This window comes from Ochotona princeps, chromosome 7 (assembly GCF_030435755.1).
Source record: "Ochotona princeps isolate mOchPri1 chromosome 7, mOchPri1.hap1, whole genome shotgun sequence".
NCBI classification, from domain to species: domain Eukaryota; kingdom Metazoa; phylum Chordata; class Mammalia; order Lagomorpha; family Ochotonidae; genus Ochotona; species Ochotona princeps.
Genome location: NC_080838.1, coordinates 67,458,937 through 67,472,745, shown reverse-complemented (window position 1 = coordinate 67,472,745; position 13,809 = coordinate 67,458,937).

Sequence of the window (13,809 nt, the reverse complement as noted above, 5' to 3'; positions counted from 1 at the left end):
TATTATATGTTTAATAAGACAATTATTACAAAAATAATTGAGGGTTGAAAAATCTTTTATTTGAAAAATAAAGTATTTTCTCCAGTCATGTGCCTATGTGGTTTTTATACTTTAAGTCAATACAGTGTGCAGAGAATGGGCTTTCTTCAGCAGCCTTTCCCCCTACTGACAACTCCAGTGTGGGTTCTGCTTGAGTAGATGAGCTGTGGGGCAGCTGCACCCCTCCACCAGCATGAACCGCAAAGAGCCCTTTGCTGCTTGGACCTCACTGGCAGGAGAGCACGGCCCTAGGTGGGTCAGACATTGGCTTCAGAACCCGAAGAGGCCAGGCCATTGGCTTCCTTCTTCATGGCGGAGCCTGAAAGAAATAATGATTTGTCTTCTACTTTACAGGGGATAATGTCCTAGCACACTTCAGATCACTGAACATTCCTCCTTGCAAAATTTAACAATGTTATGGGTTTCTGAACTCCTGTAGGGCTTTTTTTTTTCCAGTTGCTGAAAGACCTATGCTTTATAAAGGCCTCCAATATTTTTATCCCGTTGGGTTACTGTAATTCCTTGATATAATGAATTAAACGATTTTCTGTAGAATGTCTATTTGAACATAGCAGAAGCAAGATCATTTACATAGGCTTGGGGCAAGATGGTACATGCGTACTGTTGTTCATTCCTCTGAGCTGTAACTAGTTTCTGATTCTCCGATATGAGTGGAAAGGATACATCCACAGCTCAGTGGCTGCAGAGCAGGTATCAAGGACTGCATGTCAATCTGCTTTAACAAAGCTATTGCATCTGGCTCAGAAGCTATGTCAGGGCTCCTACTTGGTTGAATTTACCTTAGTGATTGTCACCTAGCAGAATCTGTCTAAATTTTTGCAGGGACCAGAGTGGTGAACTAAGCGATGAATGTTGGGGCTACTACTCTTGCATACTGCAGATGTGTAGAAGTGGCATTAGCCAGTCCCACAGAAAATTGTGAAACCAAGGTAATAATAATAATAAAGAGCAGACAAGTGGAGGCCCGGGACAGATTTGCTTTCCTTAGAAAGGCCTAAAGGTTGGAAGTCTTTGCTGGTAGCTGGGAACCTGGAATTTAGAAGTCCCACCACTCCCTAGTAGTAAGAGTGGCTTGCTGTGTCTGAACTGGACAACTGTGTTTCATGCTAAACACCTGCTTACCATCTCGGAGTGGGGGAATTTGGGAATGTTAGGGGAAAGGTGCCTGGATGACCAGCATCCAGCAAAACCAGAGACACTGAATCTAATCTTTGTGGTGTTTTTTAGGTTTTTTGTTGTTGTTTCTTTTTCTTTTTTTTTTTTTTTTTTTTGGTTCTGGGTTTGTTCTTGGCACAACATCTTCAACATCTTTAATGAACGTCCCTGGTAGACAACATATCATGCATACAGTGATAATTCAGTGTGACAGGGATTAAGTGGTTCCTTTGTTGAGGCCCCAGAGAACACCCCCAGGTTCAGTGACACAAAATTCAGGAACATAGTTTTATTCATGACAGACTGACAGTAAAAGAATGTCATCACTCCCCATTCCCCCTTCCTCCCTGAAAGAGAAAAATCAGCAAAATGAGAAGGTACAAGATATTTGTATTCATGGACCCTGCAGCGTGGCCTAGCGGCTAAGGTCCTCCTCGCCTTGAACACTCCAGGATCCCATGTGGGCAGCCGGTTCTAATCCTGAGGCCCCACTTCCCATCCAGCTCCCTGCTTGTGGCCTGGGAAAGCAGTCGAAGACAGCCCAAAACCTTGGGACTCTGCACCCATGTGGGAGACCTGGAAGAAGTTCCTGGATCCTGGCTTCAGATCGGCGCAGCACTGACCATTGTACTCACTTGGGGAGTGAATCATCGGATGGAAGTGCTTTCTCTCCGTCTCCTCCTCTCTGTATATCTGACTTTCCAATAAAAATAAAATCTTTTTAAAAAGAGATATTTGTATTCAGCATAGATGGCCTTATAGAATTGCCTAAAGCTGGGGCCGAGAAGTTGAGCCTTCATAGCCCTCCATCAGCCAGTCACTGGACAGGCAAAGGGCACATTCATTTCAGCTGAAGCAGTTTCTAGGTGGGAAGGCTGGTCACTGAGGTTTCTCTGCTGGCAACACTGCCAGCAACTGGAGGAGGAGTTCTGTTCCTGGATGGGGTGGTGGGTGGTACAGCAGAGCTCCGCTGACTCCTTAAACTCTCCCTAGCAGCACCCTACTACTCCAGCCCGGAGTTACTTTGTGATCTAACACTCCCATTAGTGGATAACAGTGGTAGTCATAACTGTTGGGGACTTAGGGTGTACATACAGTTATGTGTCACTAGGTGATGAAAAGGTGTCATGGGGTGAGTTGCTTTGCAAACACGGGACCCCTCTTACACAGGTGGCCTGTTGTTGGCTAGAACATTGCCACGTGGCCCAGGACAATAACACTTTGAATTCTCTTTAATATCATTTGCAATAGATTGAACATAGTCTGAGTAGAAAGGTGGAAGCTAATGAAACGGTCAGACAGCAGCTGCTATGACTGGGCCACGGCCAAGGCCCCACGGTCCTTTCACTGAAGCTTTGTTCTCAGCATGGCAGTGTGATGGGTAGTGGGACTCCAGAGATGACAGTTAATGGGATGTCCTTACCCAGCAGGGGTTCAGGTCGTGTTCACGACTTTGAGGTCTTGCAAGAAGGAGTTAAGACAGCAAGCCTGGGGCCCATGTCACCCTTGGGTTGCTCGCTCTCACCACATCTCCACCACGGTGCCACCTGCCTTTAGGCCCTTACCAGGGGCTCAACACCGGAAGCACACCAATCCCACCAGCATCACATACTCCAAAATTTGCGAGTTAAAAAAACCTGTGTAGGGCCCGGGGGCGTGGCCTAGCGGCTAAAGTCCTCGCCTTGAACACCCCGGGATCCCATATGGGTGCCGGTTCTAATCCCGGCAGCTCCATTTCCCATCCAACTCCCTGCTTGTGGCCTGGGAAAGCAGTCGAGGACGGCCCAATGCATTGGGACCCTGCACCTGCGTGGGAGACCCAGAAGAGGTTCCTGGTTCCCAGCTTCAGATCTGTGCAGCACTGGCCGTTGCGGCTCACTTGGGGAGTGAATCATCGGACGGAAGATCATTCTCTCTGTCTCTCCTCCTCTGTATATCTGAGTTTGTAATAAAAATAAATAAATCTTTTAAAAAAACTGTGTAAAGTTCCTCGGCCTCAACTGTCTTGTTACTGTAATGAAAACAAATTCAACAGGCTGTCTGCAGAAGCACCCAGCACCTAACGCAGTGCCATCTTGTACCTGCTCCGCTAGTGCTGCTCAGCCTGGAGGCTCTAGACTATCTTCAACCAGCTCTGCATCCAGAGCTTCAGATCATGCACTGAGCGCTGTTCAAAATGCGTTCAGATGTTTAAGTTCATAAACACGTTTATGTATATACAATGCCCCGACATTGGAACCCATCTTAGCACTTGCACTGTGACTCACAAATATGTCCTACATTTTAACTAGATTTTTATTTTTATTAGAAAGGAATATTTAGAGAAAGAGGAAAAGACAGATCTTCCTTCTGCTGGTTCACTCCCCAAATGGTCACAACAGTTGGAGCTGAGCCGATCTAAAACTAGGAGCCAGGAGCCTCTTCCAGGTCTCCCAAGTGGGTGTAGAATCCCAAGGCCTTGGGCCATCTTCCACTGCTTTCCCAGGCCATAATCAGAGAGCTGGATTGGAATTGGAGCAGGTTGGGCATGAACTGGTGCCCATATGGGATGCCAGCGGTTAGAGGTGGAGGACTAGCCAGTTGAGTCAACCCACCAGCCCCTAAACTCCATTTCCGTGGCGTGTATACCTTAAGCCTCTTCCAGACACGCTCCCTTCCTCACGGTATCTCTAAAACCATTTCCTTACTTTGAGACACTATTTCCTACAACACATGATTTGGTCTCCCTATCTCCAATCTGCCTCCTGAGGAGTTGGAATTACATGTTATCAATAAGTACATTAAACACAGTGAGCAGAGCATCCCAATTTTAAGAAATTGTTGATTAGAGAAGATTAAAAAGACTCAACTACATGCTGGATGCAGGGTAGCTCCTTTAGAAAAATACAGGGCTGGGCGGCGTGGCCTAGAGACTAAAGTCCTCTCCTTGAATGCACCGGGATCCCATATGGATGCCAGTTCTAACCCCGGCAGCTCAACTTCCCATCCAGCTCCCTGCTTGTGGCCTGGGAAAGCAGTCGAGAATAGTCCAAAGCCTTGGGACCCTGCACCCACATGGGAGACCTGGAAGAAGTTCCTGGTTCCCAGCTTCAGATCGGCACAGCACTGGCCGTTGCGGTCACTTGGGGAGTGAATCATCGGATGGAAGATCTTCCTCTCCGTCTCTCCTCCTCTCTGTATATACCTGATTTTGCAGTAAAAATCTTTTTTTAATTAAAAATATAAAAAATACATATAGGTTAAAGTAAAAGGATAGAAAACAGTGATCCATATTATCACTAATTAAAAAACTGGAAGGACCACATTAATAATAAGCAAAGTAGATTGCAAAATATATATATACATAGGGAAAATGAAGGCTGTTTCTGGATACAAAGGAATTAATCAACAGGATAAAACTTAGTATTTTTTTAAAAGATTTTATTATTATTGGAAAGCCGGATATACAGAGAGGAGGAGAGACAGAGAGGAAGATCTTCCATCCGATGTTTCACTCCCCAAGTGAGCCGCAATGGCCAGTGCTGCGCCGATCCGAAGCCGGGAACCTGGAACCTCTTCCAGGTCTCCCATGTGGGTGCAGGGTCCCAAGGCTTTGGACTATTCTCGACTGCTTTCCCAGGCCACAAGCAGGGAGCTGGGTGGGAAGTGGAGCTGCCGGGATTAGAACTGGCGCCAATATGGGATCCCGGGGCGTTCAAGGCGAGGACTTTAGCCGCTAGGCCACGCCGCCGGGCCCAAAACTTAGTATTTATGCCTCTAATAGTAGAGTCTCAAAATCACACTGTAAAAACTGATGGAGCAACAAGGAGAAATAGATGAGTCCACACAAGAGTTGTGAGCTGTGCATGAGCAGAGCAGAAAGCTGTCCTGGAGGAGGAGTGGTCTGGTCTCCGAGGCCAGAGGTCATTGACACCAGTGGAAGCAGAGGGGTAACGCCTCTCCCCGGCCCCCACCCCACCCCCGCCAAGGACATCCACATGCTAAACCACAGAACCAACTGTGTGTGCCTGCATGGTGAAAGCAGTGTGGGGATGGGATTCATTGCAAGTGTTACTAAAATGAAATTGCCTAAGCTCTTGGGGCGGGTCCCTAGAGTGGCAAGAGGATCAGAAGCAGAGAAGCGTAACAGCCTCGCCAGTGTGCACACAGCCCCTGAAACTGGAAAAGAAATGCAAGTGAACTTGCCACCAGGGCCCCCAGAGCGATACAGTCATGTCGCCCTTCCACCGCATTTTAGATTTTCAACCTTCAGAACAACTAGAAGATAGTAAATGTGTTGTTGTTAGCTGGCAGATTTGTAATGATTTGTTACAGCAGCAATAGGAAACTCATAGCTGGGTAATATTAGAATCACATTAGCAAAGGGAGAACTACCTGCAAAGCAGGTCAAATGTCTCTGAGGGCAGAGAGGAAATCTTTTTTAAAAAAATTTATTTTATTGGAAAGGCAGATATACAGAGAGGAGTAGAAACAGAGAGAAATATCTTCCGTCCATTGATTCACTCCCCAAGTGGCCACAGCTTCCAATGCTAAGCCCATATAAAGCCAGGAGCTCAGAGCCTCTTCCGGGTCTCCCATGCGGGTGCAGAGTCCCAAGACTTTGGGCCATCCTCGCCTGTTTTCCCAGGCCACAAGCAGGGAGCTGGATGGGAAGTGAGGCCTCAGGATTAGAACTGGTGCCCCTATGGGATCCCAGTGCGTGCAAGGCGAGGACTCTAGTTGCTAAGCTACAACACGGGGCCTGAGAGACCAAATCCTAAGGAAAGATTCACTGAGGATTTGGTACATGGGAGCAATACTTTAGTGTAGGAGCTGGGTCCAACAGTCATATAAAAAGTTTCATATTCTTCCTTAAGGAACCTAGACAGGCATACATACAGTCCCCCAAACCAGAACGTATGCACATAACCCAGATTGTATGTAAGGATAATAAATGTGTACTCAACTAGGCCACTCTGTGTTCCCAAGCTCAGTGTTGAGTGTGAATATGGCTGGAGTGGCCAGGAAAACGTGATGTGTGCTCACAGGATTCTTCCCTCGAGTCTGGCACTCCTGCTTCTCCTAGGCCTGAATCCCTGCCCAAAGGAAAACCAATGTTCCCCTCCTAGGAAGCTAACAGGTATCATTGACTCTCCATTGCATTAATAAGCATAAGTGTGGAATAGTCTTCTGAGAATGGAGCCACTTCCTGCCCTGGAAGCCAGTGTGGGGGCTGCCTGCCCCACAGTCCTACTGCTCCTGGCCGCACAAGGTTTCCACAAGCTTCACCTCATAGTTCCAACAGCTGTCCTTGGTCCCTTCGATAGAATCTACTTGGGAGAAACAGGTGGTCCCTGCTCCCACCTCCTCCTTCCCCGGTTGTTCTTCTGACCACAGAACTGTGCCTGAAACAAAGCGGGAGCTGGCTCAGGTGGAAGAAAATGTTGAGTCAGGACAGTTGAGAGCCAAGTGCGGGTTGATGACAGTCATTAGACACAACAGTAGAAAAGCACCTGCTGAGAACTTAGCACATTCCACAGGAGCTCACACAGTTCTCAAGTGCTGGGAACATGATGCCAGGGATTGCATGAGATACAGTGCCTGACCAGTAAGAAATTCTAGAAACTGTCATGCAGGGCCACAAAAGGTTATTATCAATCTCAGGAGGATGGGTTCTTTTAAAAAAAAATTACTTATTTTGATTTCAAAGGCAAATTTACAGAGAAACTAGAGACAGAGAAAGATCTTGCATCCACTGGTTTACACCCCAAGCAGCCAGAGTTGAGCTGATCCAAAGCCAGGAGCCAGGAGTCTCTTCTGGGTCTCCCATGTAGGTGCAAGGTCCCAAGGACACAGATGTCCCAGGAGGATGGGTTCTTAAACTCAGACTCCTATGTTCCTCAGGGCACTGCAGGGTTGGATGGCACAATTGCTTAATAGATCTTACACTGAACATATATTTTTTTTCAATTGGAAAGTCAGATCTACAGAAAGATCTTCCGTCTGCTGGTTCACTCCCCAAGTGGCTGCAATGGCTGGAGCTGAGCCAATCCAAAGCCAGGAGCCAGGAACTGCTTCAGGATCTCCCACATGGGTGCAGGGTCCCAAGGCCTTGGGCAATCCTCTACTGCTTTCCCAGGCCACAAGCAGGGAGCTGGAAGGGAAGTGGAGCAGCCAGGATACAAACTGATGCCCATATGGGATCCTGGCACATGCATGGCAAGGACTTTAGCCACTAGGCTATCATGATCGGCCCAAACATCTTTTTTTTAAAAAATTGTTTATTTTTATTTGAAAGGCAGATTTATGGAGATGTTTGTTTACAGAGAGATTTATTTATTTATTGAAAGTGGAACATCCAGGACACAAACCAGCACCTATATGGGATGTCAGCTCTTACAGACCAAGGATTAGCCTACTGAGCTACCACACCACACCTTAAGGTTTGGGAGTTGGAGTCACCCTCGCTTGGTATCTGTCATCCCAGGCACATGGCACAGTTTACAGAGTAACATATTTCACAGTCTAGCCCACTGCAGGTAGTACTTTCAAGGCGCCCCCGCCACCCCTATGTGAGGTGTGTGAGATGTTCACAAGCTACACAGGAACACACCTGCATGTTCACACAAGGACAGAAAAGTGATCGGTGTGGCAATGATAGACGCTGAGACTCAAAGAGAAGATTAAGTTTCCCTTGTTCCCTGGGTGGGCCCTTCCAGAGTTCTGTCCCAGAAACTGATTCGATTAGCACCTTCCTCAAACCACGTAAGGGGAATCGAGCAGGCCTGGGTTCGAATCCCAGGCCTACTGCATTAACAGGGGGCCCAGTCAAGCTGACCTTCTCTGAATATGTACGAAGTAACCACGGTGAGAATCTCACTTGTGGGGAACACAGACCACCCAACATGCCTGCCACATATCATGGCTCCCTTCAGACAGCACCCCAGGGACATGGAGAGAAAGGCTGAACACAGGAGGAGGGGAGCTTCATTCACAAAAGATGAGAGGGTGCAGGCCACAGTGTCCAGACAGGCTCCCTGGACCTTCAGTAACCTTCCTCTTCCTGCGGCAGCTCCAAAGCAGGCAACTGCCCCCCTTGGAGATAAAATTAAACAATCTTCCCCTCCTCCATCCTCCCACCCAACGCTAACAAGCATTTGCTCCACTTCGGGTGCTTTGTTCATTCAACTTAATCAAACACCTTTTCAAAAAGCGCTGCTCAAAATGTGGTCCTGGGGCTGGCACCGTGGCACAATGAGCTAAGCCTCTGGCTGTCGTGCTGACATCCCATATGGACAATAGTTCAAGTTCCAGCTGCTGCACTTCCAATCCAGCTCTCCGTTTAAGGCCTGGGAAGATAACAGAGGATAACTTCAGTGTTTGGGCCCCTGTATCCAATGCAGGAAACCTGAAAGAATCTCCTGGCTCCTGACTCTGAAGCGGCCCAGGTGCAGCCATTGTAGCCATTTGGGGAGTGAACCAATGGATAAAAGATCTGTCTCTCCTCTCTGTAATTCTATCCTTCAAATAAAAATAAATAAATCTTTAAAACAAATGTGGTTCACAGCCCAGTATACAAATAAGGAGCTTGCACCAGCGTGTAGTTCAGCAGCATCATGAGCACACAAATGTTCAGTGAACACCTGTTCATATCGTGAAAGAACCATAGGCGAGCTGACTAGTACCAGCTCCAAGCAGCAAGTCTCCGAGAGGCAATCTTTGAATGAACCGAAACTGTGCCTGTGGTCAGCTGACAGCAGAGGAGGCCTGATTCATGCCAGATGATAATCTAGGCAGAGCATGTGCAGCTGAAAGTTATTGTCACCAGAGTGCCATGGCACAGCAGGGTAAGCCACCAGTTACGACACCAGCAGTCCATGTGAGCACTAGTTCGAGTCCCAGCTGCTCCACGTCTGGTCAGCTCCCTGCCCATGCACCTGGGTCAGCAGCAGCACATTGCCCAAGTGCTTGCGTCCCTGAATCAACATGTGAGACTCAAATGGATTTTCTGGCTCCTGGCTTCAACCTCAACCAGACCTGGTCGTTGAGGCCACTTGAGAAGTGGACCAGTGAAAAGAAAATTGATATTCTCTCTTCTCTCCTTTCTTCTATGTAACTTTCTTTCACATAAATAAAAAAAAAAGTCTTTAAAAAATAAAGGAAAATAATTTTTTTTCAGTAACATGTTAGAGAATATTTATAAATGCCCAACCCTATCCACTTGCTTACAACCTATTAGCTCATTCAACCAATAAGGCAGATAAATGTTTATATTTCTCACTGGACACATGAGATGAAATAGGGGAGAGTTGGGTAAATTGCCCAGAGTCTTGTGGCTGGTAATCCGTTATCCAGAGTCATTTTGTTGTCAACGCTGATCTGCAGCATCAGACCCAGAGATTTTGACTTAGCACATGTTGGATTGCCAAACGCTCACAACAAAGAGCAGACTTAGCCCATCAATGCGACAGCTCCAAATGAAGCATTTAGAGTTGAAGCATCCAATGTGACCTCATCGTGTGTCTGCCGTGGAGGGAAGCCCACAGTTACTCATGGCCACAATCCGCATCTGTCTGATGCCACTGCCAAGCATCAACGGAGGAACTAAGTGCTCCAAGTGACCTCACTTCCCACACGTTTCAGCAAGACCCAGCGGTAGCCACGGCCTCGCCAGCACAGGGACCTGTCTGGTCAGCCAGCTTCTAGCAGCTCCAGGGAAGAATGTGTGGAATGATGGAGGAGTGGCCACTAATCTGACAGCATTCCCACTCCTTAAATGCAACAGTAGAAAATCCATAGCTGGCCCATGTTCTAACACTGAGCTAAATGCAGGATTTTCCTTCTATGTGCAATTTGCTACTATAGACTCTTGCGGTAACACTATCATATCAGTGTTGTATTAACAGTGTGCAACACGCTGTGCAAGGCTTCAGTACACCTGCACCTAGAAAGTCAAATGTTAGAACCTGGTACCTCCTCTGCTCATCAAGCAGCCTCTCCTTCAAGTCCAAAGGCAAGACATGAGCTTTTTCTCTAGGCAACAAGCACTCAGGCACCAAGAGTATTGCAAAGGGTCTGATCGACTTGGATTTGAGTCAAGTACCCCTCCCTAAATCCACTTCCGTAGCCACAGAACTGCTGAGTCGGCAGCTGTCAAGTTCAGGCCAGGAGAGTAGGGAGATAAAGGCTTCCCAGAGCTGGTCTGGTTGTTGCAGTTACTTGTTTTGAAAGACAGAATGACAGAATTTTTTTAAGTTTTACTCTTAAAATTCTTGTAAAGTTTATTTAAAAGATGAGGTGATCTCAGGGACACACAGGGCATGTTTGGGGGTGGAAAGGGGGAAGGATGAGAGATGGGGCAATTTTTGCCCTCCGTCGGTACCTGTGCATGGGCCAATTTTCACAATATTTTCACAGCACTTTTACTGCAGTAAGTTGACACCCAGGTTATCAGAGCACAACTAGAATAACAATTAGGAACAAGAATTTGGGGCCTGGCATGATAGCCTAGTGACTAAAGTTCTCACCTTGCAACTGCCGGGATCCCATATGGGTGCCATGCTGGTTCGTATCCCAGCTGCTCCACTTCCCATCCAGCTCCCTGCTTGTGGCCTGGGAAAGCAGTTGAGGACGGCCCAAAGCCTTGAGACCCTGCACCCGTGTGGGAGATCCGGAAGTGGCTCCCCTCCTCGGTTCAGATCAGCTCAACTCCTGTCATTGCAGCCACTTGGGTAGTGAACCAGCCTGGGCCAGCGCGGTTCACTCCCCAGCTCAGACAGAAGACCTTCTTCTCTGTATATCTGCCATTCCAATAAAATAAAATAAATCATACTAATAAAAAAAGAACAAGAATTTGGGGACTGGTGGTATGGCACAATGGGTTAAGCTGCCGCCGATTGGCATCCCATATTGGAGCCCCAATTTGCGATCTGGCTGCTCCATTTCCCAACTCCCTGCTGATGTGCCTACGAAAGCAGCAGCAGATGGCCCAAGTGCATGGGCCCCCGCCACCCAGATGGAGTCCCAGGCTCCTGCTTGGTACCCGGCCTGGCCCTGGCTGCTGCAGTTATTTAGGGAATAAAACAGAGAGTGGAAGCTTGCTCTCCCTCTCTTGTTCTCTCTCTCTCTCCCCCCACCTAGCTCTGCAATAGGCCAGGATGTCACTGCCAATCTGTTGCCAAATCACCAAGATGACTTCCCAGCTTCTCTAGGCCTTAGTCTATCCATCTGCAAAATGGGTACACTGAGCAAATGACTAAGGTGCTTAACACCACTGAGAGGAGACATCACAGCCCAAAACACCCTTGGCAGGGACATCCCCCCAACCCTTGGCAGGGACATCCCCCAGGCTTCCTTGGAGCTGCACCTGCAAGTCAGCAGAGGCCCCAGACCCTCTCTAGGCCTCCCTTGAGTGGCCCCAGTCTTGCCTCTCACCCCCTGCTTCCTGACACTCCTTGACTGTCCTGAGTCACAGTGGCTTCCGGGTTACTTGCTCTGCCTGCGTGGTAAACACTCATCCCAGCAGCTTCTGTCTCACCACAACCACGTCCGGCTCAGGGCGGCTCACCTTGGCCTCTGCCAGGTCTCACAGCAGCACGGGCCCCTGTTTCCAGGCACTGCAGGGGCAGGAGGGCCAGGAGAAGCTGGGCCATCTTCAGGCAGGCCTCAGGGAACTGGGGAAGGTGTGAAAGACCAGGGTGGACTGGCGCTACAGCATTCGTGGCCCCACTGGAAGAGCACTGGCCAGAGCTGTTTGGTGTTTGGGTTTTTTTCCTCTGGAAGATTTCTGGCTCCCATGTAAGTTACCATAGCAGGGTGACTCAGAGTCGCCAGGTAAGCATCTAGACTGAACCACCAGGCTAGTATCATGGCAAAGCATGCTAATCTTCAGCCTGCAGTGCCAGCATTGCATATGTGCCAGTTTGAGTCTTGGCTGCTTCACTTCTGATCCAGCTCTCTGCTGATGTGCCTGGGAAAGCAGCAGCAGAAGGCCCAAGACCTTGGACGTCTGCACGCAAGTGGCAGACCTAGATGAAGCTGCTGGGTCCTGGTTTGGAACAAGCCCAGTTCCAGCCATGGGGGTGATTTGGGGAGTGAAGTGGCAGGTGGATGACTCTCTGTCTCTCCTTCTCTATATTTAAATATTGCCTTTCAAATTGATAAATTTTTAAAAAGGATAAAAATAAATGTTCAGGAATCATTTTCTTGGTGGCTGTCCCACTAGCTTGAGAATTTGAGCTCCCTATAATTCTGAGAGGACTGGGAGGAAATGAGGGAGGTGGTGGTGGGGCAAGGGAGACCCGGGTGAGATCTGCCCCAGAGCAGAGACGTGCAGCCCTGAAAGGCATGTTCAGTCACCTTACGCAACTCGCCAATGAAATCCCGTCACCGCCACCTTCCTGCCGTGACGCACTCGGACTTCTCCGCAGCACACATCACAGGCTAGCCAGATGTGCTTGAGCTCATTCAGTCACTGACTTGTGTGTTGTATGCTGCCTCCACACTCACTCGCAGGTGAATCCCGCTGCGGCAGGGAGTCTTGTCTGAATGCTGAGATCCCAGAAAAGGATCTGGCACCTGATGGGCACCAACAGCTGGTGGCTCAGTGGATGAAGTGGTGCGACAGCAAAGGCCACAGCCTCACGGTGACACTGGGCTAGCTGCCTTGCTCCTCTATGTCACTGCACGTCACTGCAGTTTACTGAAAACACACTATCTAGGCTAGCTTAGATGCAGATGGACTGAAACCAATGACTAATTCTGTCTCAGTTGGCATTTGGTTGGAACAAGTTTACATTCCAAGATACGGCTAAACCACAAAACCCCTCAGTCACCAACAACTATTTCCTCCCTGCAAAGCAAGACAAAACACAAAACATGAGAAGGACTGCTTTTCACTGTCAGTCGAACAAGATTTGCCACCTGAATTCAAGAAGATACCCAAAACCCCAGAGCTGGTTATTGGTACTAAGAGGGGAGAAACATAGTGCAGTTATGGTGTGGATGAGGTGGGCTTGGCGGTGTCCTTGGGCATCAGGGGCATTCCCTGGGAGGGTAATTCGCATGAGATAAGAGGCTGGTTACCGGATCAGGGTGAGACCAAGCCTCTGCTTCCTGTCTCCTGACTGGATCCTTCCTCCACCCACATGCCATGCTCCACCTTGGCCACTCTGGTCAAATCTAAGTCATTGGAGCCACCTGATCTTGAACTTGAGCCTCCAAAACTGAGGACTAAGGAAACTCTTCTCTTTTAAGTTAGTTTTCTCACGATAGTTAGACAACAGGCCGCTAATACACTCTGTATACAGCAACACCAAACATCAATAGTTATTCTCTCCTATTTTTCACAAGAACATCAATCGCCTGTGCCTGTTAACAGGTATTTTGGGTAACAGACACATCCTGGACACGGAATGGGGGAGGGAAAGTCACGTAACACCACACGTGTACTGCAAAACTCAGGATAATTCTCAGATTACATTCCCAGAGGCCCCATTCCTGCCGGTCCCACCCTTTTTCTAGAAGGTGGTCACTGCGTCCCATCCCCAGTCACAGTACTCAGGCCTGGCCAATCAGAATTCTTCCCTGACACTCTTCCGGGAGTGTCAACAGGAG